The sequence below is a fragment of the Mizuhopecten yessoensis genome, unplaced genomic scaffold (assembly GCF_002113885.1).
Source record: "Mizuhopecten yessoensis strain PY_sf001 unplaced genomic scaffold, ASM211388v2 scaffold6785, whole genome shotgun sequence".
Lineage (NCBI taxonomy): Eukaryota > Metazoa > Mollusca > Bivalvia > Pectinida > Pectinidae > Mizuhopecten > Mizuhopecten yessoensis.
The window spans coordinates 355,856-383,173 of record NW_018406723.1 but is presented as its reverse complement, the minus strand read 5'-3'; the positions used below and the strand labels follow the sequence as shown (position 1 = coordinate 383,173).

Below are 27,318 nucleotides of genomic sequence, written 5' to 3'. Positions count from 1 at the left end.
TTTTGTTTGGGGTGGGTGGGTGGGGGGGGCTGTTTTTGAAGGACATGCACTGTGACTAAAACCTATTTTCGGTAAACCCCCTTTCTTCTCCCGACCTGACACTTAAGTTTTATCAGTTTTGTTACTGCTCTGGGTGCTTATATAATTACGGTAATACAGCAAATACGGAAATGTGTTGATATCAATAACATACATTTTTAACAAACTATATGCACACTTCGATCCAACACGTACCAGACACGCTGATAATGGTGAGAACTGACATAATCATCACATATAAAACAATATATCTACAGTAGTATACCTCATATACACCATATTACTCCAAAGAAGTTCTGTTATCAAATATGCATGCCAGACCTCTTACTCAATGCCATGAACCCATCATGCTTAACAACTAAAATTCCTGGAACATGCGACATAAACCTATTTTAAGATTATTGTTAGGAGTTGTTTTCCACCATGATTCAATTATTCATTATTTTTACCTTTGAAACATATTATTTTTTTAAACACTTTTTTTGTGGTTTCACGATTCTGAATTATCTCCCTTGAAATAATCACATCAGAGAAGGCAAAACATAAGATACTTGAAACATATAATCCAGCTGTTACAGATTCCAATATCTTGATGGTATAATATGTGAAGTCAAATTTTCAAATCAAATAATATCCAAGATACGTGTAGAAATAAGAATATTTTTGTATAAATTACCTGAAGGTGGTCATGCATTTTCAATCCCAGGAAATACTGTAGATTCTGGACAGTAATGCAATTGATTCACCCGAGTCCAAGACATATTTTACATTTACTTAATTATAGTACATGTAATTATTGGGGTGTACAATTTCATATGCACAGCCCACAGGCAAATATTGAAAAAAATCTATTTGTTCAAAATATATTTCCACAGTCAGTATAAATATAAAACATTTTCAGTATCTCTGGAATAAAATCTGTATTAGTGCATAGCAACATCATGATACCTGTATCTATTTCAGTTGTCAGTTCGGATTGAAATATATATCACGAATCAACTAAAATGATTAGTCTGAACTAATATACACAGCTTTTTACTTAAACAAGGAACATTTAAGCTGACAGATTTATTTCCTGAAGCTGCAGAAAACCTGTTTCATATTATGCCACAGAGTAATGTGATTCTGACACTATTCACATCATTTAAATCATTATCAATTATACATAAATAGATTAACATTTTTCAGTGTTTAACATTGTTTCAATATTAATGTAAAATGTTTCCGCCATGGATATAAACTGACATATCTGACACACAGTGATATCTTAAACAAATGTTATGCCAAGTTTAGGGAAGTGTTTTATGTATCAAAAGTGTAATAGGCTTATGGGTGGGGACGGGTGGACGGGCCTCGTCCTTAGAAAAGCTGTTAAATGGAAATGTTTAAGTTTTAAATTCCTCAATATGCACAAAGCAATGATTTTCAGTTATGATCCTTGAAAAATCTGTATAATTATATATTAATAGCCTACAGGGTGGGCTTACAACCAGGCATGGGCTTATCACAGGTAAAATGTGGTACTGATGCTGGCTACAGACATGGTGGCCTACCCATTATAAACACCTGGCACATAAATTAATTTACCTCATATTTGATGTATACACCTGGTAGTAAAGTTATAAATTTAATATTCTTGAATTCTGGGTGTTTCTAACGCAATGAATATTTTATGTACCGTAGTCTTACCTGTAATAACCCCAGCTTAGGTAAAACGGGTACGAGGCTTAGTCAAGAATTTCATCCAATCATATGCTTTTTAGAAGGATATCCGTCATATATGGGTAAAATCTGTTTAAAATGAAGGTCACAGGGCTTAATATGAAGCTGTTGGTTTTAATCCCTGACAAACACTGTATATAGTGACCAGGAAATGTTCAGGCAGTCAAATATTCACCCTTTTACGTTAAAATCAATGGTCGCTCAGTGTTAAGTTTGCCGTTTATGTGTAATTGTATATATGGTATATGCTGTGTCATTACATTTGAGGACACAATAAATTTGCCCTCATTGCCAAGGACGAAAAAGGCGAAAGTTTAAAAAAAAAATGCAGCAAAAATTTCCAGGTATACAGTATATAACAATGGAAAACACCTGTGACAATAGTCATCCATTCTTATGGGGAAAAGTCATATTGCAGACTACACACTTTTATGTAATGGTACGATAAAAATATGAATGCCTGAAACATTGGTTTTCTCGCTCATCTGGCAAAGAGCATAACTAATCAAGTTTAAAAGGAGGTCAAAGGTCAAAATCAAGTGTGAACTATGTTTGACAGTCACATACTGTAAATGACATGGAATATCAGCAATTTGCTTGAATGACTTGCATGTCATTTCAGTAACAAGCAGGATTTTTTTTTTTTTTTGATACAGTAAAATTTCCAATGATAGAGCAAAGTAGCTTTCACTATGAAAAAATTGTGTCCTTCGAACCTTTATCGTGATGTTATATTCAGAAAGGTCACTGCAAAGATGATTGATGCACCATTGGCAACAGGTGTTTATGTCATTTCTGTAACAATGCGCTTTGAAAAGGCAACACAATTATTTCTTGTTTCTTGTATAAATAAATTACCATTTACATTAAATTCAACTCTGGGATGATTTTTTCTTACTTTTCACTTCACTTGTCCAACACAATGGTACTAAATAGCTCTACATAGACACATCTTCTATTATACGATAAAACCTTGTTATACTGCCATAATAATTTGTCCAGCATGAAGAATTTGGCATTATAAAGAGGTTTGACGATATGAAAAAGGTGACAAATATAAATAAATTGTTGAAGGATTTTCGTTTGTTTGGGATTTAACATGATCATCACGACAAACATGGTGATATTGTGAATGGGATTGTTGAAGAATGTAGGGACTTGAAATTTGTTGGAAGTTAGGGAGATGACAAATAAAAGTAAGTGCATTATATTGAAGTTTTACTGCACTGAACTTTTGTTAAAAAAAACATTTGTCTCCAGAAAAACAAAATACTGTATTAAAGGGGGAAATGAACCTCCAGAGTGCTGAAAATGCAGAATGCTTTTAGTTTAGTGCAAGACCAAGAACTGAAATGTACTATTACCATGGCAATTTAAAGTCTCTTAAGTCTATCTCCGCGAAAAACCCAATCAGCTTTTCCCATAAACATTGACAAATATCAAGTTATCAACTTTTACAGCTACTCCGTGTTGACAAATCATTACAACTACCATAGAAACGAAAGTCATTTCCACATCAACATTAAAACCAATTCCACGATCTATAGCGACCAAAAAAACGAACATTAATAACTAAAGCACATAGATATATATCATCGACAAAAATGAACATTAAGAGATAGCAAAATTTTCTAATCATGCTGTTCTATTGACTTCTCAGAGTTTATATCATTTTTTCGAAGAAACTTTTTAATGAAAAGATTGCGATTAGCTTTGAAGTAAAATTTCATTAAGGCTTCTGTTCCCACTCTTACGGGCTAAATCAATAAACAAATCCAATTAGATACCTATCTACCAGTAAAAGCTGGGTAATAAACAATTTTGTAGAGGGCATGAGAAAATTAAAAAGCATATATAAAAACCTGAAATGGAATATATTGCCGATTTTTTCTTCACGATTATGGCAACTAAGGATGCCGAGATAACAGTAACACAAAGTTGAAGATAAGGAAGGGGCAGCCAATGAAAAGACAGTACTATAGAACAGTAAATAAGTTGTACAGAGAATAGCCAATGAAAAATAAAGATCAATCGAGAAGAGCCAATGAAATGATGGCACTTAAAAAACAGCCAATAGAAAGATAGAAATCACTATGCAGGGATCTGTCAGGGAAGGAAATAATTTAAGATAAAACTTCCAAATGCCTGCATTATCAGATAACGAAATAAATTTTAGGTCATGTGACAGACTGTGGTTTGGGAAGGAAAACTTATGGTTAACACAAATGAGAAAATTTGTTCAGAAGGGTCTTATATAATTCTCCATTTACATTTCACATTTGTGTTTAAATTGAAATTTACAACACTTTCCAATTTCTGTTGAGTTTACAAATGGTATCATTTATTCGGGGTTTCATTATTTTTGTAAATATTCAGTCTTTCATGAAATATAATCCTAAACTGTATTACTGCTATATTTCCAGATAAAAGACATTAACTTGACATAAATAGTTGAGATAGCTTAAATACGATTCTAATTGAAGTATTCTTAAAACCAAATAAATGTAATCCTTTACTTCAGTTTACCACAATATTTCAAGATTTTGAAGTCAAAGTGTGACACACAGTCGTGATATATGAAACTATTTTATTTGAAATTTTCATTAAACCTACTTAACCATTGTTTCAAAGATGCATAACACAAATTACTTTCCTAATGTGTAAAAATGTATTTTTTCCATACTGTAAGGCTGAATAATGGTAGTTCAAAAGTGTGAAATAAAGAAATTTCTCAAATTAAGCTTTATTTATTTCTTCTTTGGCATTTTTTATGCTTTTATCTTCCCAAAATTATGCAAACCTCAACATCAGTCATGTAGATTTTTCTAATGAATCATTTCAAATAATAATTTTTTTATTTCATTCAATCTTCCTAAAAGCATTTGATGTGCAATATCTCTAGATTTTTAGAATTATAGGCAAGTATCATATACACTGCCCTTGTGATTTGTTTTTGAGTTACTTCCCTTACATACTATATACCTGGGCCCACTTGTATAAAACATCTCAACTCTTGAGATTTCCTCAAGTCTAAGATTTCCCATAAACAATACATTGCTTGAGATTTTCTTTAACTTTGAGATGTTTTATACAAGTGGGCCCTGTGTTGCACATTTAGCAAACTAGAGTGATCTGTGTTGTATCTTTTAAAAAGAAGAATTCTCTGTGTTGTATCTTTTAAAAAGAAGAATTCTCTGTGTTGTATCTTTTAAAAAGAAAAATTCTCTGTGTTGTATCTTTTAAAAAGAAGAATTCCAATTTGGATTTTTTTCTAATCTGGAGTTGCTTGCCTCTTTGTCACAACAAAAAGTATGATAAACAAAATAAATAAATTGATTATATAACACAAACGAAAGTCGAGTGAATTGAGTTTAGAATCACATCAAGAAGCAAATCAATGCTTACAACAGTGTCAACTACAATGAGCAAATGNAAATGATGATATCCTTAAATTCCCCCCCCCCCCCCCACAAAAAAAAAATTCTCTCCTACTTTTACGATATCCGTGTTGCCGTCTTGTTCGCACTTCTTCCTGGACTTTTACTAACACCAGTGTGAACTCTGTATACCTTCTTGGTATCCACAGTATAATCAGCTAAGAAATAGAAGATACATCACTTATCTTATCAAGGACATTGTGTCTTCATAAAGCAAGAAGATACTTAACCACAATGCTACACTCCTGGTCATGATTTGTTTATAGTAATGCTTTTTAAAATAACTTTCTAACGCCCGTAAAAGTGTTGGCATGTCGGCACGTCGGCACTCCACTACATTCATCAGTTAATGAACCCAGCCAGAGCTGACATTTTGGAAAGGAGGTTTATGTCACATTAAAGAAGCATATGTCGTTCCTTAAGGAAATGACTTTCCACAGAGGATATCTTTATATACCAGTTTTTAATGCACAAGCATTAGGCTGTTCCTACTAAACTTGCAGTGTTTGCTTTCTCTTTCAAAGGTAGGTCAGTATTTTTTTAAAGCGAGTTATTTGATGTAAGTAATTCTTGATATAATTGAGTAGATATACAAGTGTTTTATGGCCTATATATCTCGCTACATTGATGGAAAACTCACAGTCTTATACTTTCAAATATTTCCTGAAAGCCTTCGTAAAGTGTAAGATTCCACTCAGGGTCTATTAACACACACATCCACGACTTTCACCCGATATTTAAGGAGTCTTTATATAGCCAACAAATTACCTTAATCCGACATCTTCTGTGCCTTACAACACAAACAACCATGACCTTCACTTTACATTTTTTAAGATTTTATAAACTTCACCATAGATACTAAGATTCTTAAAAATGTCATTCGAACACCTTACATCTTTCATGTCATTAAACACTACTACAATGACGTCCTTCACCTTGTATTTTTTAAACTTTTCACTTATCTCTCTAGAGTTCTAAAATATATATCATGACCTTTACATTTTGAACCATCAAAATCTTACCAAAACGACCTTCATCTTCTGAATCTCAATCGAAATAAAAACCCTCAATCGCTAGCAATGGTAACCTTCACCTTACGCCCACTGAACCTTTAAACACCGCCAAATGACCTTCACCTTACACCCGCTGAACCTTGAAACACATCAAATGACCTTCACCTTACACCCAATGAAACATTAAACACCGTTAAATAACCTTCACATTACACCCGCGATCTGTACCCATAAACACCACAAAATGACCTTCAACTTATAACCTTTGAACCTTTAAAAACCACCAAATGACCTTCACCTTTCACCCTCTTAACCTTTAAACACCACCAAATGACCTTCACCTTTCACCCTCTGAACCTTTTAACACCACCAAATGGCCTTCACCTTTCACCCTTTGAACTTTTAAACACCACCAAATGACCTTTACCTTTCACCCTCTGAACCTTTAAACATCACCAAATGACCTTCACCTTTCACCCTCTGAACATTTAAACACCACCAAATGACCTTCACCTTGCAACATTTGAACCTTTAAACACCACCAAATGAACCTCATCTTACATTTAAACCTTCAAAAACCACCAATTGACCTTTACATTTCACCCTATGAACCTTTCAACACCACCAAATGACCTTCACCTTTCACCCTTTGAACCTTTAAACACTTCCAAATGACCTTCACCTTTCACCCTTTGAACATTTAAACACCACCAAATGACCTTCACCTTTCACCCTCTGAACCTTTAAACATCACCAATTGACCTTCACCTTGCAACCTTTAAACCTTTAAACACCACCAAATGACCTTTACCTTTCACCCTCTGAACCTTTAAACACCACCAAATGACCTTTACCTTTCACCCTCTGAACTTTAAACAGCACCAAATGACCTTCACAATTCACCCTCTGAACCTTTACACAGCACCAATTGACCTTCACCTTGCAACCTTTAAACACCACCAAATGACCTTTACCTTTCACCCTCTGAACCTTTAAACACCACCAAATGACCTTTACCTTTCACCCTCTGAACATTAAACACCACCAAATGACCTTCACCTTTCACTCTCTGAACCTTTAAACACCACCAAATGACCCTAACCTTACACAATTTGAAACTTTAAACACCACTTATTGACCTTTACCTTACAACATTTGAACCTCTAAACACCACCAAATGACCTTCACCTTTCACCCTCTGAACCTTTAAACACCACCAAATGACCTTCACCTTTCACCCTCTGAACGTTTAAACACCACCTAATGACCTTCACCTTTCACCCTCTGAACCGTTAAACACCACCTAATGACCTTCACCTTTCACCCTCTGAACCTTTAAACACCACCTAATGACCTTCACCTTTCACCCTCTGAACCTTTAAACACCACCAATTGACCTTCACCTTGCAACCTTTAAACCTTTAAACATCACCAATTGACCTTTACCTTTCACCCTCTGAACCTTTAAACACCACCAAATGACCTTCACCTTTCACCCTCTGAACCTTTAAACACCATTAATTTACCTTCACCTTTCACCCTCTGAAACTTTAAACACCAACTAATGACCTTCACCTTTCACCCTCTGAACCTTTAAACACCACTAATTGACCTTCACCTTACATCCTCTGAACCTTTAAATGCCACCAAATGACCTCAGGCTTACATATTTTGAAATTTAAAATGCCACCAAATGCCCTCCAGCTAATACCATCTGAACCTTTACACACCGTCAAATGACCTTCAACTTACCTTACCTTACCTTTAATATTTGCTGTACATCTTTAATCGGTTCAATACACTCCAACATTGGGAAAACAACAAAAGTTTACATTTGAAAATATAGGCCTTAATTGATATTTAAGAGAGACTGGTTTTCGAAATATTCTTACTGAACACATAACAAGAAATCGCTATTACACCAGCCAGTGCAGTAACGTCAAACCTGCATGACTAAAAGGCATCTAACTCAATTTAGATTTATATGGCAACTGAAGGTGTCTATACCTTAATACTGGGGATATTGATTAAGTTAGATACCTCCCAATCCCTGTGGGGATATTGATTAAGTTAGATACCTAGCTCCCAAACCCTGTGGGGATATTGATTAAGTTAGATACCTCCCAATCCCTGTGGGGATATTGATTAAATTAGATACCTCCCAATCCCTGTGGGGATATTGATTAAGTCAGATACCTCCCAATCCCTGTGGGGATATTGATTAAGTCAGATATCTCCCAATCCCTGTATATTCACGGAAGTATTATTTTCAGAGAACATGCACATTTCCAGTGCAAACTTAATTGAACAAATTATTAGAAGATGTTTTATCTATCGTCACTGTCCCAGTTTGAAAATTTCACAGATGGACAAAAATTGATAGAAACCATATTTACATCAAACAAATAAATTCCTGCCAATGGAGTTGAACTAAATTCTTCAAAAATTTTTATCTTCAAAATTTCTTCACATGTGTTTTGTTTTGTGTTGAAATTGGGGATACATGGTAACCCCGTGTTGGCGCCTTATTGATTCTGCGACAGAGAGATACATCACTAATAACAGAGAGTAAATAAGGTTTTCTGTTCTAGTATACGTGTAATAAATACATGCACAATATGTTTCTGGTCATAGTGCTTTTGTATAACCGATGTACAAATGCCATTTTCAACAATGTAAAAATTTAATAATTTTCAATACAAATATGTGAAATCGAATTACAAACAAAACAAGGCAATATTCAAAATTGTTATTTCCTTGGTATCTTGGAAGCAAAAAAAATCAAATTTTGAAAATAAAAAACATCTAGATATGTTACAACTCGGCTGATGTTTTGATATAAATGTATGGTGATGCACATCACATCGTATTGGGAGTTTTGTGATCGTAGCGTAAAGTAATCCTGATTGGTTCTGACAGACCGCAAAGCTTGAATTATTAGAACTTCTCGAAACACCCGCTATCTTGTAAATTTTTCAAAGAAACAGATCAGTTCATTTTTATCTGTTATCCGATTCTCTTCATGAAGTTGAGAAAATGGATCTGTTTTACAAGTTTTCAAGAACAACATCTCCCGGAAAAATAGATTTCCGTTTTATGATGCACCTAAGGTGTCTATTTGGTAACATGTTTATGAAACAGAGATACAAATGAATGTAAAATGTATAAGGAAATCGGTGAAAATTGCCAAAAGACAGTTTCAGAATCTCCAAAATCATCCCAAAAAAGCAAGTAAAATTCTTGCTAAAATAGAAAACCGAAACTCAGTGTCAATCATTTGAAACTCAGTGGGCCTCCAGGGAAATCGGTTTATCTTCGTAAATCCAGCAATACCCATAACTCCCCCATTTTCAGAAAAGGCGATAAGTAACGAGTTGAAATGAATGTATGAGGTATACGGAAAAAGACAATTTCTTAACCAGCGATTCTTGTTTCTTATCTCTTTCACCTGTCACGTAGACATTTGGCAATCTTACAACTGATGAACAACAGATATATCCCCAAAACTGTGGATAAAAGGGGTAACAGGAGTTGAATTACTCAAGTATTAGTTGACCTTGCCCTGTATGTGTTGACCTTGACCTGTATAAGTTGACCTTGACCTGTATAAGTTGACCTATTAAAACCTCACATGGGTTCCCCTTGACCCGATACATTTATTTAATCAGGTATTTTGCCTGATATTTAGTAGACTAATAATATATTCTGTCAGAACTAGTGTTTATAAAATTCCTTTGTTTAGGGGTTTAATGTCCTCGCATCTGACCCAGGGTCAAATTATGAAGGACTTAATGTATTTATAAATGAGAAGGCATCAGAGCTCAATACATGTACAGTCAGATTTGTGGTTTCAGGTACATCTGTAGGTATAGGGAGACTGAGTTTGAAGCACATTGTAATTTGTCTCAGTATAATGTCGTATCTTTTACAATTAGCAATTATGTCAAGTTAAGTCATATTTGGGAACTGTCCGTTTTGTTCACTTTGAAAGCTAACAAGGCACCGTCTGAATGAAACTTTTAACATAAGACCAATCTTAGTCCCGTCACCCACTATCTANGCATTATCGTATTTATAACAAGCCAATCAAAACGCGACATAACTCTTTCTTTCAACCAATCAGAAAGCAGGACCTGTAGCATTTAATGCAGACACCTCGTAGCCCAAAATCCACTTTTTCGTCTGGTCCAGTGATAGTTTGAATATTGCGAAGCCTGTCATTGGTTAATTTTAGTTTCAGGTTGTTAAACTTTTTAACGACAACATCACCAGAAGAGGAAGTCTCTCTTATTTCAAAGCAAAATCCACAAATTGTACAAACGTTGTCTTGAAGATAGACACGGCGTGGTGTCATGGGCGCCGCCATTTTCGATGCTCATTTGACACCTCTCGTTATTTTATCAGAGCAAGTGTGTTCCGAAATCATTACATCATCACTTACAGAAATGCGTAAGCTCTCATCTGATTGGTTAATGCAAAGGTCACCTGAACATGACCCTCTGCGGGATGTTGTTAGATCTTCAACGCGACATATCAGTAAACAGGAGCGATGTGAAGACATAATTTTTAATTAGTTGCGACACCCACTATCTTATCTTTATAATTGACTTCAAAATGCATATGAATTTGTTTAATTTCGAGTCAGTCCATCATGCCCCAAAAATCGAAGTTCACTACCTGTCACCTTATAAATGCTCAACTGTACCTAAAACATCTCTGACAAGTACAGCTTTCAGTTCGACATCTTCATGTGTGTTTCAACTAGCTGCCTGTGTTTAATTAGTGTCAGGATTTCTTGGATGTTCGACTGTAAAAACATCGGTTTAAGACTGTAAATCTTATTTGAGCCTTGCCGATTATGATGTCAGTTGCTATACCTACAAGAGACTATTGTAACCTATAACTTACCTAAACAGTGGAAACAGACTTTTTAATTCCTGCAACATTAAAACATTAACAGATCGCCTAGGTAACAAAGAGGAAAATAGAAATTTTGTATGATGAATCATTAAGTCGGGAGATTCTTGTATTGTATCTAAGAAATGAGAGATATGACCATTCCAGGACACTCACAACCATATAAGGAGAAATCCCATGCACGTGTATTAGTCTGACAAAACCCAAGCTGACCTGACACAAGTTGACTTCTTCGGCTGATCTTGATCTGACATGCAATGACCTTGAATAACAAATGATTTGACCTTGACCTGACCTTGCCTGACCCTAGTGCCTAAAATTACATGACCTCAGCCCATTGCAAGATGACATGTTCATGGCTTGGCTGTTGACCTATAATCACAAGCCCACATCTATGCTAGCACTGATGTCTAACATTTTAACTGTTCGCAATATTCTTATTAGACAGACGTCACAAAACCACGTAGGTTGATCCCCGACTCGAAAGAACTCTGACGCTTGGGATAAACCTTGAAGACATAAGTATAGAAAATCGTACAAAATTCCTTTTCAAAAATTGCAGAAATCACCACAAATAAAAACTAGTTTGAATCATATCAAAAATAGTCTAGTAGGTTCATCCCTGTAATTTAATCAATGAGCATAGCTCTGTACACAAAATCTGAAATGCCACGGGCAGAAAACCATCATATCGCTACCCTAATAAATTGCTCAACATACTTTTTCCATGTCGTAATCAGATTGAAGTAGAAACACACAACATGCAACAAATACAGTTTAATAGGCTATCCAGAGGCAAACACAAAGTCAGAAGCCTCCTAAAAGAATGGAAGATTGAAATATAATTATTTGAGCAACAAATCAGATTTCAAGTTCCAACCTGAATCTAAACCATCTCTGAATCCACTGATTAAAACATATCGTATAACAGACAAATTCCAATTTAAATCATTTCAGTAAGACAAAAATTGATTAAAAACTATAATTCTAAATTTTATCTATTTTATCTCAAATTGTAGTTTAAATTAAAACTTGATAGCTTATTAGTAAATAAACCTTTTTATTTATCATGAATTTTCAAAAGATTTTCCATGAAAATAAATGCTAGTATTCGTATCAGTCTCGCAGTCTAGCTACAGGTGTAGATTACCTCCCTTTATTTATTTCTGACTATATCACTTCCCTTAGCATACTCTACCAACAAAGCTGCATATCAGCAAAGAGGCTAACGTGAATGTCTGCTATCAGAGACATCAGGTAATGCGGACAGGAGCTATCTCTGTGTCAACATCCTTGTGTCAGTAATGACCCCCTGGTCACTCCTCTCCTATATCTCTGAATGTACATGTACAGAACTCTTGTGATATCTTCTCTATCCTATAGGGACAAAACAGGCCAACTGGACATGACCCCTGTCCATTTCCTCTAGGACCAGCTTTCCACTGCTTCTCTTACTGCTGTCCATCTTTTCTAGGGACTCACTGTCTTAGTAATTTCTAGCCCCACTTTGGCCATATCTATAACACTGTTCATCAGTTCGCTGGGACCCACTGTCCACTATATACATTATATGTACTACCCCCACTCTGGTCAAATATTAAGCTGGTTATCTTCGATATACTGTAGGGCCCACTGTTCATTTCTAGCCCCACCTTGGTCATTACTACCAGTATTAATATAATATCTTCTCTATGACCCAGTGTACTGTCCACTAACTACCCCCACTCTGGTCATATATATAAAATGCTGTCCATATCTTCTGTAGGACCCACAGTGTGTCTCTGAGCCCTATTCTTCCATCATATCTAGCACAGTCCATTTGTTTGCTCTATTGAAACCAAAGCCCATTTCCTGATAGTCCCAAATTTGGTCATGTCTGACCATGCCTGTCTTTTCTAAAACCTACAGCAGTCCACTATGTATATAGTCCTATTCTGGTCATACCTTATCCTGTTCACCTTCTGTATTATCCTGTGTCCACATACAATTTCTAGCCCTTATATTTCCATCATATCTTACACCTTTCATTTATTTGCTCTGGGAACAACAGTCGTTTTCCAGTCCCACTTAATTTTGGTCATATCTGACCATTCCTGTTTGTCTACAACAGTCCACTAGGTAGCCCAATTCTGGTATCTATTGCTGTCTATCTTCTCTGTGATCTACAAACCACTACTGGCTTCACTCCAAATCATGTCTCTCTAAATCTCTTAGGAACAAATCAGGCCGCACACTTGACATCCCGTATATGGTATGTACATGTATATACATATCATACATCTATTTATGTAACTCAAGATGTGTCTCTCTTATGTCTTAATTTGGCTCAATGTCCACTCTTTGAACCCCACTCTGACCACACCCAACCCATCGTCCCTCTACTTCATAAACCAAAACAAGTACACTGGATCTCTTATACCTATAGGGGCTGCAGTGGTCAAGTGGTTAAGGCATCTGACCATCTACACGACCACTTAAGTCCTCCACCACTTGGTTGTAGGTTATAGAGTCATATGTGTGGGGCAGTTGCCTGCAGGTATTGGCCACAGGTCAGTCAGGTTTCTTTCTCTTGGTACTCTGGTTTTCCTCCACTCTACCACTAGAACATCCTTAAATGACCATAGCTGTTGAAAGGACGTAAAACACACAGCAAAACAAAAACACTTCATACCTACATTTCTATAACTCTGTCTCTATATTCTAGAACTCAATGTTCACTTAAAACTTAAACCACATCCTAGCTGTACCCAGTGTGCCCATTCTCGTTTGGACGAAAACAGGTGTATAATCAGTTATATATCATCCCTCCTTCTATCGTTTCAACGGCCCCTGTATGTCTGAACCTTAAAACCAACTGTCCTCCATCTCTATGTCGAGCCACAGAGAAACTGGATGTCACTGGTTTTAATTGACACTTTCCAGGCCGATACAGTATAGTGTATAAGAGGCTAGACGAGATACATCTGTTGCTCTGCTGGTTTCAATAGGTTTCTACATATTCTGTTAGCGACGGGAAAATAAACTTGTGGTACGATTTATTTTACTGTACCAGGCAGTAATGAAATGTCACACAGCTTCCATTTGTATAAAGCTTGACCTGATTGTATACCTTTGGAAATTGCTGCCGACTTAAAATAGCTCTAGTCCTGTCAACACTACCATTACTTTCTGCTGCATGCTGCCAACCTCGTAAAAAAACAAGTTCGGCAAAATATTCCCGATGAAGTCGTGCCAAGACAATAAAACTTATCTCAGTTATACAAGTTACTCCAAAATCACAAATGAGCACGTCATTCAAACTAGGAGCCTGGGCTTAAAATACTCCCATTAAAGTAAAGTAGTTGGACGACTAGTGTCAGAACCCAGGGTATAAGTGACGGAATAGTACATTGAGGAAAAGTCTGAGACAACATATGATACAGTATGAACAGAGAAAACAGCCGTGGAGGCAAAGAAACAAGGATTTCGGCAGATCTATATATTGTCTTCTGACATAAAAAATAATTCTTGAAAGATCAGCGTAAATTGAATTGTCATCAATTCTGCTATTGGAAGCTCGGGGTTATCAAAACATGTCCTATATAATAATTTGAAAATGTCGCTAGGAAATTCCAAATAAATTAGCAATACAAATTTAAGCCCAAAACACATGATATATACAGCTATCTAAACACCTCAAAGCTGATAACCTGCACAACATGAATGTGACTCCACCTTATTGTTACTCATCGCTAAAGAGGAAAGTTCTACACAGATCGATAAGTCGAGAAACATATAATTTTACATTACGTTTCTCGTTGAGAAATACCCATTTCAGTGTATAGGCCGTAGGGAAATGTACCAGATGGAAACACTTAAATTATGGCAATTAAACAGCATAGTTATTTGACTAATTTCTCTCCGAGTAAGAAGTCTTAAAGATGATTATAAGTCTGTCTGATGTTTAAAAACTGTAAACATTTCTACTTAATCAAAAAATGCATTGCACCTATAAAACACAATTTATTCTGTAGCAAAAATTCAGCTTATATCTTTAAAATATCTATAAAGCTTTTGTTTATCATTAACAACTGAACTTTACAATACAGAATGGAATTTACGTCAAAAATGGCACATTAAATGAACAACGTCCAACTTCATTCCTTTTAATGCTTTCTGCTTTTGTTCTTAAGAAACTGAACCATTATAAGCACAAAGTGGAATTGTCTTGAGCAAAACGGCACAGTAAATTAGCCCCTAGATATACGTGTATATATTCTATAGACCGTAAAACAAGGTTAACGTTCAATACAAAGGTCTTTGATTTCTTGAGGACAGATGGCCGGCTGAAGTGATTTCTCCGTAAGCAGAAGTGATTTCTCCGTCCAGTAGCCCAAGGGTTAATGACTTTCAATTATTGACTAGTCTGTTTCTTTTGAAGTGAAATCTGAGAAAAATATAGCCAGCCATACCTCAGGGGGATAATCACCAGCCTGTTGAGTAGAAGACTGGGCTTGTAACTCATTCCTGTAATTGTCTTGCCTAAATCGAGGTCTATAAGAACACCCAATACATGCCCAATACTCCATTTTCCTATTTAGAGCTCCTTTGAATCTATTATATATTAGATGTCCCCTGGTGTATTTAATCGGTATCAAAAGAGTTCCGAAGATGGTACAATTTTCTAATTAAAGCAGTAAATGTGGTCCAGCCATTGTAAAAATACTCTACAAAAGGACTTGGACCATCATTTAGAAAGTGTATTGATAAGACCTCTAAGGCTAAATGGCTAACATAAAGAATACTATTATGTAAACTGTCAAAATACTTATATGTTATATGGGTCACGACTTACCATAATGTTGATGTTTTCGTCAGAACTACTGACCTCAGGTGAAATAGGACAGTCCAGGTACAACCAGTCGTTATACTGAAGGTTTTAATGACAATTTTATAACTGCTGCACTTAATTATTGTTCTTTTTAACCCTTTCACCCCTAGGTAGCTTGAGCAGAGTCTTCCATGCATTGATCTGGATGAGTCCATAATGGTCTACAGTGGTGAAAGGGTTAATGACAATTTTATAACTGCTGCACTTAATTATTGTTCTTTTAACCCTAAATTCACCCCTAAGGTAGCTTGAGTCGACTCTACCATATATTCATCTGGATGAGTCCACTCTAGTCTAGAGTGGTGAAAGGGTTAAAGAGAATTTTCCTCCAAACTAGCTGTCTAAGCAGCATGCAGTGCCATGCTATCTTTTATTATCAATGCTGTGATAAAATGACTTTCTCACTTAATAAGGTAAAACATGTTTGTAATGAATGCAATACAAGGGAAGAAAAATAGAATCTTTTTGTATAAGATCATCTGTTCTGGATTAAAACCATTTCAAAGAACTAAGCGTCTCCTCACTGATTTGCGTGTCCCCTGAGTTGGTCATTTTCTTGTCTCCGTAAGAATTTCCAGACATTTCTCCTTGGTGAACTAGTCAATCGTTTCCGTTATACTTCCTGTCTTAGAAACAGGACATGCAAACTGACCAATCGACCACTCAGAAATGACCTCAATCAATGACCGCTATTGCACTTTTAGCAAGAGTGCACCTATTTAGAAAATACCTTTTCTCGGGGGGAAAAAACCCCAAACAGAAGCCGTCAGTGGCAGGCACCACACTTCAACAACCATTTCTATGAATATAACTTTCGACATTTTAAATTTTAATTCATTTCTTTTTAATTACATTTTCCACTTTATCATCATCCATGCCTTTCATTGCAAGAAGCAAAAAATTGTTTGCAAATTAAACTTCTGTGGGAGTAAAGATTTGCATTTTCATTAAAAGTATATTCATCAATGTAGCTTGAAAGATTACGAAGAGAAGAATTAGTTTGCATAACCCGTTAGTGTAATTATGTATGTTAGTTGTGATGGTAATGCAACGCTCCAATATTGCTACGAAAAACCGCCACCAATTAAACAAGAAATTTCGAGAAACATTTACATAATTGTACAAGTTGGATGAAATAAGAATTTCACAATACAGAATTTGGAAGAAAAAACACTTGTACATGTTTATCCGACAGAAGTGATGCGATTCCATGGTTTCTATACAAATGATTTTGTATAAACAATTTTTTGAAAATGATCTTTTAAGAGTCCTGACGTCGGTGAAAGCGATATACATTTCAATTCATTGTAAATCCTCATTAATCTGGCCGCCAATACTCCAGAAAAAAATTAATGAACAAACCCCTTTCCAATTTACCTAGTGACAATAATACTTCTGCATCATTCAGAAAGAATGCAAATTTTTGTTTCGTTTTCTAAAAGGAAAGTGTCTTAAAACTAGAAGACATCTATAAGACATGAATGCTTGTTTGTTTAATTTAGGCTTAATGACCCCGAAAGACAAGAAGGTCATTTTGGGTTTAAAGTGTCATTTTAAAAGAAAGCTCAAAAGACTTCACGCATCAAAAGCAACAAATTTAAATTTAAATCGGTGAAAAAGTATATAATTATATATATCAGGACTAGAAATAAATTTGAAATACCACTTGTCCATTGGGGTATTAATTTCCAATTTTTACTAGTCCATGTGAAAATTCCACTAACCTATTATTATTCAACAAGATAGGCAATAATAAATTTTGACTAGTCAATCTAATCTGGCTAGCGGTTTCTAGAACCACTAGTACTAGTTCAGCTGGAGATTTGAATAGTCTCAGACTATTGGGCTACCCTTATTGACTATATATTATACATTAAGAGCAAGAGTAGTGTAAATGATATATATTCTATTACCGAGGTTTTTCCCTGTATGTACCCAGTACTTCTAAATAATGAACGCCCTACTGCCCCTGAAGTCCTTAAAGTGATAAGAAGGAATCTGTTTCACAAAAATAGAAGTAATTGACTAATAAATATAGCAATAGTGACCTTGGCATTGACCTTGGGACACCAAGATACACATTATTCAGGGATATTCTCATACTTGACCTGAACTTTTATGAAAATCTATTAAGAAACGAGGTTACGGTAAGAGGCATAGAAATGAATTACAATTAGGGACGGAACATAATAAATATTGGTTGGACGCGACAAGACAGACGTGGGTTAAACACTATATATGTGCACCTCACATATCTTATCCATGATTACTTTAAGGTTATATGTTACCACACACATTATACACATGTGATTTGCCTTAGAGTTATCCCCCCTTTAAACACCAACTATTCTAATATACAATAATTCAAAATCACCAAAGTGGAATAAATACATGCACCTTTAATGATATAAATTTCAAATAATTAACCAACGTCAAATAAGCATAAATTTTAGACATATGACGGGTCTGTTTAAGTAGAACTCTTTTTTCTTTGTCATTAGGTGTTACTGACAATCTTATAACGTTCAATTTAATATCAATATTTCATATCAGGATACAATTTTAACCAAACACTGCATGTTATAATGACTTTGTATAGAATTCCTCCCAGACGATATCGAAAAAATTCTATGAAAATTTGTTAGTTGCACTTTAAATTTCTCATCAGTGACATTAATATAAATGTTAATTTCTCATCACATGAAACATATTGACAAAACCACAAGGAACCATAAATTAAATGCACGAGTTGCATTAAATTGGTTTTCAATCTATTTATGTTACGCAAATGCGTTGAAAATAAACCAGTTAATTTTGAAATGTTTCTAAGGTCAAGACGTCGTCCAGGCAGCTTTTACATTCGACAATATCTTAAAACTGTAAGACGGCTTACCGTTGGATTAATGTTACTATATATATAAGGAAGATGATGTTGCATGGGAAAGAACAAATTTCAAATGAATTCCGCAACATGTTGGCTGTGGACTTTCTCTCGGCAGACAGCCACGTAATAAGTGATGTGACAATAGTTGATTTGTTTCACACTCACAGCAATAGGAACAGACTATTTTAATCCTTCCGTTAGTATTCAGTTCAAATCCAGAAGGTCAACCCATTTATCACAATCGTTGTGGAAATCTACGTTCAACAGGTAATAAGATGGTTCTGACGGCTCCATTTCCTTACACTAACGAGACTATTTATTACATAACAATCCTTACCTTTATTCAACTGAAGAGTATTGAACACATCTAATACGAACTCCCAGTGTGTACGTGTCCCTTTGTCGCTGAATGTCAAGATCTGCAATTACAAAAGCAAGAAAAAAAATTGAATGCAAGTGAAAAAAAAAATCTTCAAATACTTTTGGTTGTATTGATTTACTGAAATAATGCGATAAAATATTTTTTTTCATCCGCAACAGAAAAAATAAATTATTTTCCTAAATAATTTCCGTCTGGTAGGAAGCCAATTGAACAGCAACACCGGTTGCAGTGCAACAATCATGGAAACAAATCTGTTCCTGTCAATTTTAATGTCTTAAATGAACACATTGACACAAAGATTTTCACAGGGCGCAAAAGAATTACACAGGGATTAACAACTTAGCATAGCTGAGGCTTCACAGGATCAAATTAAGATCCAGAAATCTTCAACTTATTGAAGAAGCGCAACAGTTGCATGAATTATTATCGTCTAAAGTGGCACCTAATGGAATCTTATCACTATAATGTCAACACATTCTTCCCTAGAGTACCGTTCTGCCATATAATTACATGTATGCACATAAAATATGTAAAACTGGAAAAAATCTGTATAAGACATCACATTTCTCCCTGGCTGTCTGACATCTGTAGACTGATGACAATGAATCTGTTGACAACATATAGCAAGGGTTGATCTATAAATAGCAACAGTGACCTTGACGCCGACCTAATAGGACCTTGAAATGAAAACTCATTTGAGGTATTGTCATACTTGACCTGTGTATAAACTTGGATGAAACCTTGTCAAGACTTTATCTTGGTTGAGTCATATGACAATCAAGCACAACAGGTAGAAATTGAGGTATATTCTCTTAGGATCATTTGAGAAAAAAATCAAATAACATCGTCATTTTTTTACTGAAACACACATACGTCACGTCACCAGTAAGCAGGAAGTTCTTTACTTAGCTACGAGACCATCCAAAATTTTGCAAACACATGACATTACTTCCATATTGACAGCATGGTAATGGAAAACAAGTCTCAGAAGACAATTTGGACACATACCGATGGACCGATTTTAGGAGGTTTGAACACAAGAGAAAGCTAGATCGGACATTTTTTTTCTGTACAATATCCTCCCAGTTAGTATAAAATTTCACAATCAAGCCACTTTGAAGTTGTTTGGATTATCAGGACTTATTTTATTTTGTTTAAAAACTACCTGGTAAAAGTTCAATACGACTTAATGAAAAGGCAAACACAAATATTTGTTCAGGCTACATGCATAAAAAACATGTCAATTTGACTTGTCACAGCAAAAGCTTTTGACCTTATATAGCATGAACAGAAGTAAAGTTTTGCAATAAAACGTTGTGACCCCAGAAATAAAATTTTACAAAAGAGGTAGGTTGGAAATACAGAAGTGTGACACACAACATCTCTTGTCTTCATTAAATGACAAATTTTCAGCTGCAAACATTAAAATTACTCTAATGTATTAGGTGACAGAGTACATCAGTTAATGTTTTACACAGCCTGTACGCCAAATGTTAAAAAATCATTATCAGGATTTTGAGACTGAAACTCTCCCACCCTTCCGTTATGACTTGAGTCTCGGAGACTGTGCCAAACATTATCTCTAACATAAATTTTCATTTTTCCAAGTAAACGTCACACATCATTAGTTACTCATAAAGAACCATAAAATGGTAGATATTTGCACGAGATACAAAAATATTGACAAAAATCGACAAGATATTGTGAGTCGATACAGCTAATATTCTGCAAGGAAAATTGGAGCAGATCCCGATGAAAGGGTTGCCTAGCAGCCTGTGCTTCACAAGTAAACCAGCGAAGGTATCAGCAGACATCGATATTTAGCTGCAATGATCTGACTCAATTTTTTTTCGGAAAGACATTTATAAAGATCACAAGATTGGAATTCAATTACTTGGTAATGAGACAACAATAGATGTTAAATCAGAAACAGATCCTATCGTCAAGGTTTTTAATCACATAGATCTTTTCAGTATGTTTTATTTTCTCTCTCCTGTTGAACCAATGAAAACGCATGGTTTAATTGGCCAAACCTGCACTATCTCGGGTTTAACAAAAGTTGGAACACATTTTCTGGTAGTTCCGACTGTTAGAAATTATTCAATTACCGGAAAGTGTCCCATTTTGCAAGTCTATGGAGCGATAAAGTGAACTAAACTACAACATTACTTTACTTCCAGGAAATCTTGATCAAGTCAATGGGTTTTTTTCACCCAATGTTCCTAAACTTGCGCAATAATAAACCCCAGACAAAACGTTAACTCGTGTCTGACTCCACAACATCAAGGGATGTTATGAAAATGTTCTACTGCAGTTATAGTGATAAGCAAAATTAGTCATTTTCTGCAACAAATGCCTATCCGACATGTTTTTCGTTCATAAAAGCCCTCTTTGAAAACAAACGTTCTAAAGTCACACACAGGAATCGGAATATTTCCTGGACGCCACACAACTCTATTTTGCAGCTCGTCAAAAACATTTACAGTTTAGACAACATGTCGGATAGAACACTGTTATCTTCAAGGCCAGGCAGACAGTAAAAATTCAGGGAAAAAATAAAATGCTAATTATAAAAAAATAAAAACCAAATATACATGCTGGTTATTGAAAACATTGTTTAACCAAATAATTCTAACTTCAGAGGTAAATTCTATTATTTAAATTTAGAAACATTACATTATTATTAGATAAGGTTGATTTGATTTCCACCATAGGATAAAAATCATGCAGAAAGATAAGAAAGTATGGTGCGTTGTCTGCATGATGTATTACCCTGAGTACAGAACCTCCCACTTTTCAAGCAAAGGAGTTTCCTATGGGAAGTTATACCTACAAAGGTAGCTTATAATTTCATCCCTCCTTCGTGTTACCTACTACACCCAAGTCCATGATCTCCTTTTATTAAGCCAATCAGGATTATCTTTGTAAAATGCAAGTGTAGGAAGAATTAATCTACAAAAATACCTTTATTTCTGTTGTTCTGTTTAAAACAGGCCACAGGGGACTGGGTGCGCATAATTATATAATAAAGTTATATTTTTCAGGTTTTATGCCAAAAAAGTTGCCACTGTAGAAACCTAAAGGGGAGTACAGTACACTCTGCTCCATAGTTGTACTGTAATTATAAGTGAACATATTTTAGCAGTATAATCTTCAATATTTTAGCACTTTTTGTGGTAAAAAATATGGTATATAATGTGATAATTACAGTTTCTCTTTGTAGTTATCTACACACGTGTAGACCATACATTGTAAAAGGCACCTGTACGTACTTCATCATGAATTTGTTCAAATTTCCTGATGCGTTTAAATTTGAGAGCATTAAAATATTATAGTATACTTACAATAATTTTGACATCACAATCATGAAAACAAAATAATTACCTCATGTTTAGAAAGAGTTGATCAATCAGCTTATCTGACGTATGGTCATATATATGACACAAAAGGTTTATGATCTCCCCTAAAGACTGTATGAAAAGAATTCTTAGATTTGTTTCATCAATTTCATACGAAATGGAAACTTATGTCAGATCCAATCTAAGTATTCTTTCAAAACATCATTATATAATAAATCATTATTTTTGTACTTAGTCATTATAGGTACAGTTTCATTGTCAAATAAAAGCAAAAGGGTTGCCATGGTTATTAATCCCCTGTAGTGTGCAGAAGGACAGGAAATATGCTATAGGTCGGTAGATTGTCATTTCTGATTAAATTTGTGTGGTAGATTTTTCATGTTGATATATAGACATCAATGGGAAACAGTGTCAGATTCTGATCTGTGATACTGTATGAACTATAGGTATACAATGTACCTTCGGGCCAAAAGATGGGTATTTTATTGTATTACATAATACTTGCTGATCTGAGGTAGATTAGTCGCTTGTAAACCATTTAAGTATAATATTCTACCTTGAGCAATTTATAACTGATTTGGGTATGAATTTATAAATTTGGTCGTATATGATATCTTAGACTTATACATAAACCTTTAAATCATTTGATTTTGGTTAAGTAGCAATCTTACAATTTATACCTGTAATTTGTGTTAGAGTTAAGGGTGTATGCTACCTTACACATATACATGCACCTTTGATTTGGTTTTTGGTAGAGGAGCTATCTTACAATTTATTCCTGTAATTTGTGTTAGAGTTAAGGATGTATGCTGCCTTACACACTGTACCTGTAATTTGTGTTAGAGTTAAGGGTATATGCTGCCTTACACATTATACCTGTAATTTGTTTGAAAGTTAAGGCTATAATATGCTACCTTACACTGTACCTGTAATTTGTGTTAGACGTAAGGATGTATGCTTCCTTACATATTATACCTGTACCCATGATTGGTTTTTTGGTTAAGGAGCTATCTTACAATTTATACCTGTAATTTGTGTTAGAGTTAAGGATGTATGCTACCTTACATATTATACATGTACCCGTGATTGGTTGTTTGGTAATTAAGGAGCGATATCTTACAATTTATACCTGTGATTTGTGTTAGAATTTAAGGTGTATACTTACCTTACACATGTACATTTACCTGTGAGTGGTTTTTTGATAAAGGAGTTATCTTTCAATTTAAACCTGTGATCTGTGCTAGAGTTAAGGGTGTATGCTACCTTACACACTTTACCTGTAATTTGTATTAAATTTAAGAATGTATGCTACTTTACTCATTATACCTGTGATTTGTGTCAAAGTTAAGGTTATATGCTACCTCACACTTTTTAGATTAAGAGTTTATTTTCCTTAAACATGAATGTGCATTTTCTTTTAATCCAAGAGTGCAATCAGTGCAGAAATGAATTCTCTTGACCTTTCTATTATTTACTGAAGTCTAAACTACTGCAGTGAAATTTCATAATCCGACTCCTAAATATTCTGACATCCTTACAAAATAACACCTGTGTATTCTGACATTTTGACTTATCTGACCAATCATTTCATCTCCCACGAGATGTCAGATTAAACAGGTTTCACTGTAATAAAAAAATACTATTCTCTTTTATCAATGTGAGGCTCCTTTAGAAAAGAGATTTGTTTGACAGTAAGGTAGCATAAACCCTTAATTATTCTTTATATCAATGTATGACCTATTCTTTAATCACATGGTGTCTGACAAAATATCATTTAAAGACATAATGAGGCACAATTGTTTAGGACCTACAGTATTGGGTTTAACCTGGTCAAGTTTTTAAAGACACATAACAAGCAAGTATGTAAAGGCCAGAGCAAGAGATATAATAACACTTCAGAACAGAAGTGCAACTATTTGATTGACCAAATTGGACTAAAACTAGACTGCACTCTGCTGTTCAAACAATGATAACATATGTTCAGGGCTCAGGGTCAATACAGGAAGGACTGTGTAGAAGTCCTGTAAAATTCTCCAAAGTACGAGGTGTGTTTGAGCTCCACTTATCAATAATAAAACAAAGCTTATATATTAATACAGGGCCTGTGTTACTTAATTGAGATCTTGTGGTCTGTTCGGATTCAGGATACATTTAATCCTAAACCTGAGGGTTTTCTATCTAGACGGCTTCAATTAGACATTTTATGCTCATGAGATGAACCAATTTTATAAGGTGAATTTGGGGTCGTATTAAAGCCCCTTTGCCCTGCATCATTTCTGCTGTATTTTACCGAAATTAATTGCAAAAATTACAAAATTTCTCCCCAATATCATGCTTTTTGTCAATTGTGTAAAATGTTTTTTTCAAAGTCACCAGGTAAATGCCACTGTGTTAAAGACCTAGAAAAATCATTGTCATCATGTAAATATTCCTACAGAAGGATTTCTGAGTATCAACAAAGATTACGAAGACTTCATGTCTTAGCAGACTGAAGACCTGCGGATTTGACAGGAAACGATGAAACAAGTGCTGCATGTTGAAAAGGAAACAGTGAACTACACTTCTAGCTGCAACTCCTGTGTGGTTTCTTCTCTGAGTTTTGCAGCCTTCGTGATGCTTTCCCTTTTGTTTTGCAGCCTTCGTAATGCTTTTCCTTTTGTTTTGCAGTTTCGTGATGCTTTTCCTTTTGTTTTGCAGCCTTCGTGATGCTTTTCCTTTTCCTTTTGTTTTGCAGCCTTCGTTGCTTTTCCTTTTGTTTTGCAGCCTTCGTGATGCTTTTCCTTTTGTTTTGAAGCCTCCTCAGTTCCTGTTGTGTTTTTTTTTACTTTGCAGCTATTTTTTCCTACATTTCTAAGTGATATTACACAGACCATCCCTGTAATTGAGGACTCAGGTACCTCAGACAAAAAATTGAATGCATGCACTACTACTGGTAGTTTGAATGTGTCAAATGACAATTAATTGTTAATCCTGAATTTGTACTGAAGCCAGTCAACAGACCATCATTGATGCAATATTGGCTAATAAACCTAACAAAATCAGCCCTAAAAAATAACAGCTGCAGGCAACGGATTTGATTTAGATTGATCCTAAAAGTGCTGTCTTATATGCGTTACAACTCTTAAATAGATCAGAAATGTTCCAATAGTTATTAAGAATCTCAATGTAAGAAGGTCAACGAACTTGTATTGTACTATACAGAGGTTGATAATTTTAAGCACCCAAATGTCAATTTCAGTTAATATTTAACAAAAACTGTGACAAACACACGTGACAGCTGCAAATTGGGACACCACAAGACATATATGATGGTTAATTACAAAGGGTTCTATCAAGACAGGCGTGACATATGTAACCTGATGATACGAAACAGTATCTAAAATTATCCCACCCATCATATTATACTGGTGATCGATACCTGAGTGGGTATAAACATATATTAATAATATTTAATCAGTAAACGACAGGATTCAATAAATTTGTGGATAAAGTTAATTTAATTCCCTTGATTAAAATCAGCATTAATATTGAAACCAGACGCTCTTGATGCAAGTAATCTCTTAAGGATCCTTGTCCCATTGAACTCTGGTTTTTGGTATATACTGAGTAACCTCCCTTTAACTTCCATATGCAGCACAGCTGAGCCAGGACACTTCTGTTGACCAGGTAGCTCAATAGGTTAGATCTTAACAATCTGAAGTCCAAGGTTCAAACCCCGGTCTAACACTGGTGGACCCTTACCGTGTATTTTTTTCATTTTTTCGTTTAATTTTCAAAAATCGTTTAGTTGTTCTCTTTTTGTGTGTTTTTTTTGGATTATAGTTTATATTTGACGAGTCACCGTTTATTGTTTAAACCGACGTTTATTCTTCGCAGACTTGTGTTTCGTTTTGAGTATAACAGTTTGTTTTTAAAACAGAGTGTTTGTTTTATAAATGCATGTTAACTTTTCACGGAACAGAGTTTGTTTTATAACTACATGTTTACTTTTCTTGGCCCAGTGTTTGTTTAATAACTGCATGTTTACTTTTCACGAAACAGTGTTTGTTTTAAAACTGCATGCTTAATTTTCACGGAGCAGTGTTTGCGTGTCAAGGAACAGTGTTCCGTTTTGGTGGAGCGTTGACCTCTCGCGGCAAATCGTTTAATTTTAGCAGAAATCGTTTAATTTACGAATTTCTTTTGTTCTGTCGGGTTCTTTCATGTCTGCCGACCGGCCACGCTCTCGTCCGCGACAGGCCTACCTTATCGGCAGTGTAGTGGCGCGCACCAGCCAAAATTTACCTGAGCTCGGTCAGAGCGCTCACCCATGACGTACGTAGCCGTCGGCTACCGGTAGTCCGAATCGTAAATAGTACCGCTGTAACTGGTTCGTCATTTTCCATTGCATGCACTAAAAGTGACGTTTATGTTACTAAACACACGATTAATCCTTTGTTCTACGCCACCAACATAAAGTGGGCGTTTTCCTTGTTTTACGAAACGTTAGTTTTATTGTACAACATGATCATCGAATCAATGTACCCAAAGTACGTGTTTTATTGTACAACATGATCAGCGAATCGATGTACCCCAAGTACGTGTTTTATTGTACAGCATGATTAAAATACAAGTGAATCAAACTATCCTTAATACGTGATGTGTTGTACAGTATGATTAAAATACAAGTGGATCAAACTATCCTTAGTACGTGTT

At 35.2% G+C, this 27,318-nt stretch overlaps 1 protein-coding gene across 1 annotated transcript in view; it reads right to left on the bottom strand.

The window, feature by feature from the left end:
- The window catches only part of LOC110452667 (cadherin-23-like), a 236,197-nt gene that overhangs the window by 113,314 nt on the left and 95,565 nt on the right, over nt 1-27,318 (bottom strand). The window contains exon 3 of the mRNA XM_021501316.1: nt 19,220-19,301. The gene's annotated coding sequence lies outside the window, so the exon portion shown is untranslated. The remainder of the gene's footprint in view (nt 1-19,219; nt 19,302-27,318) is intronic.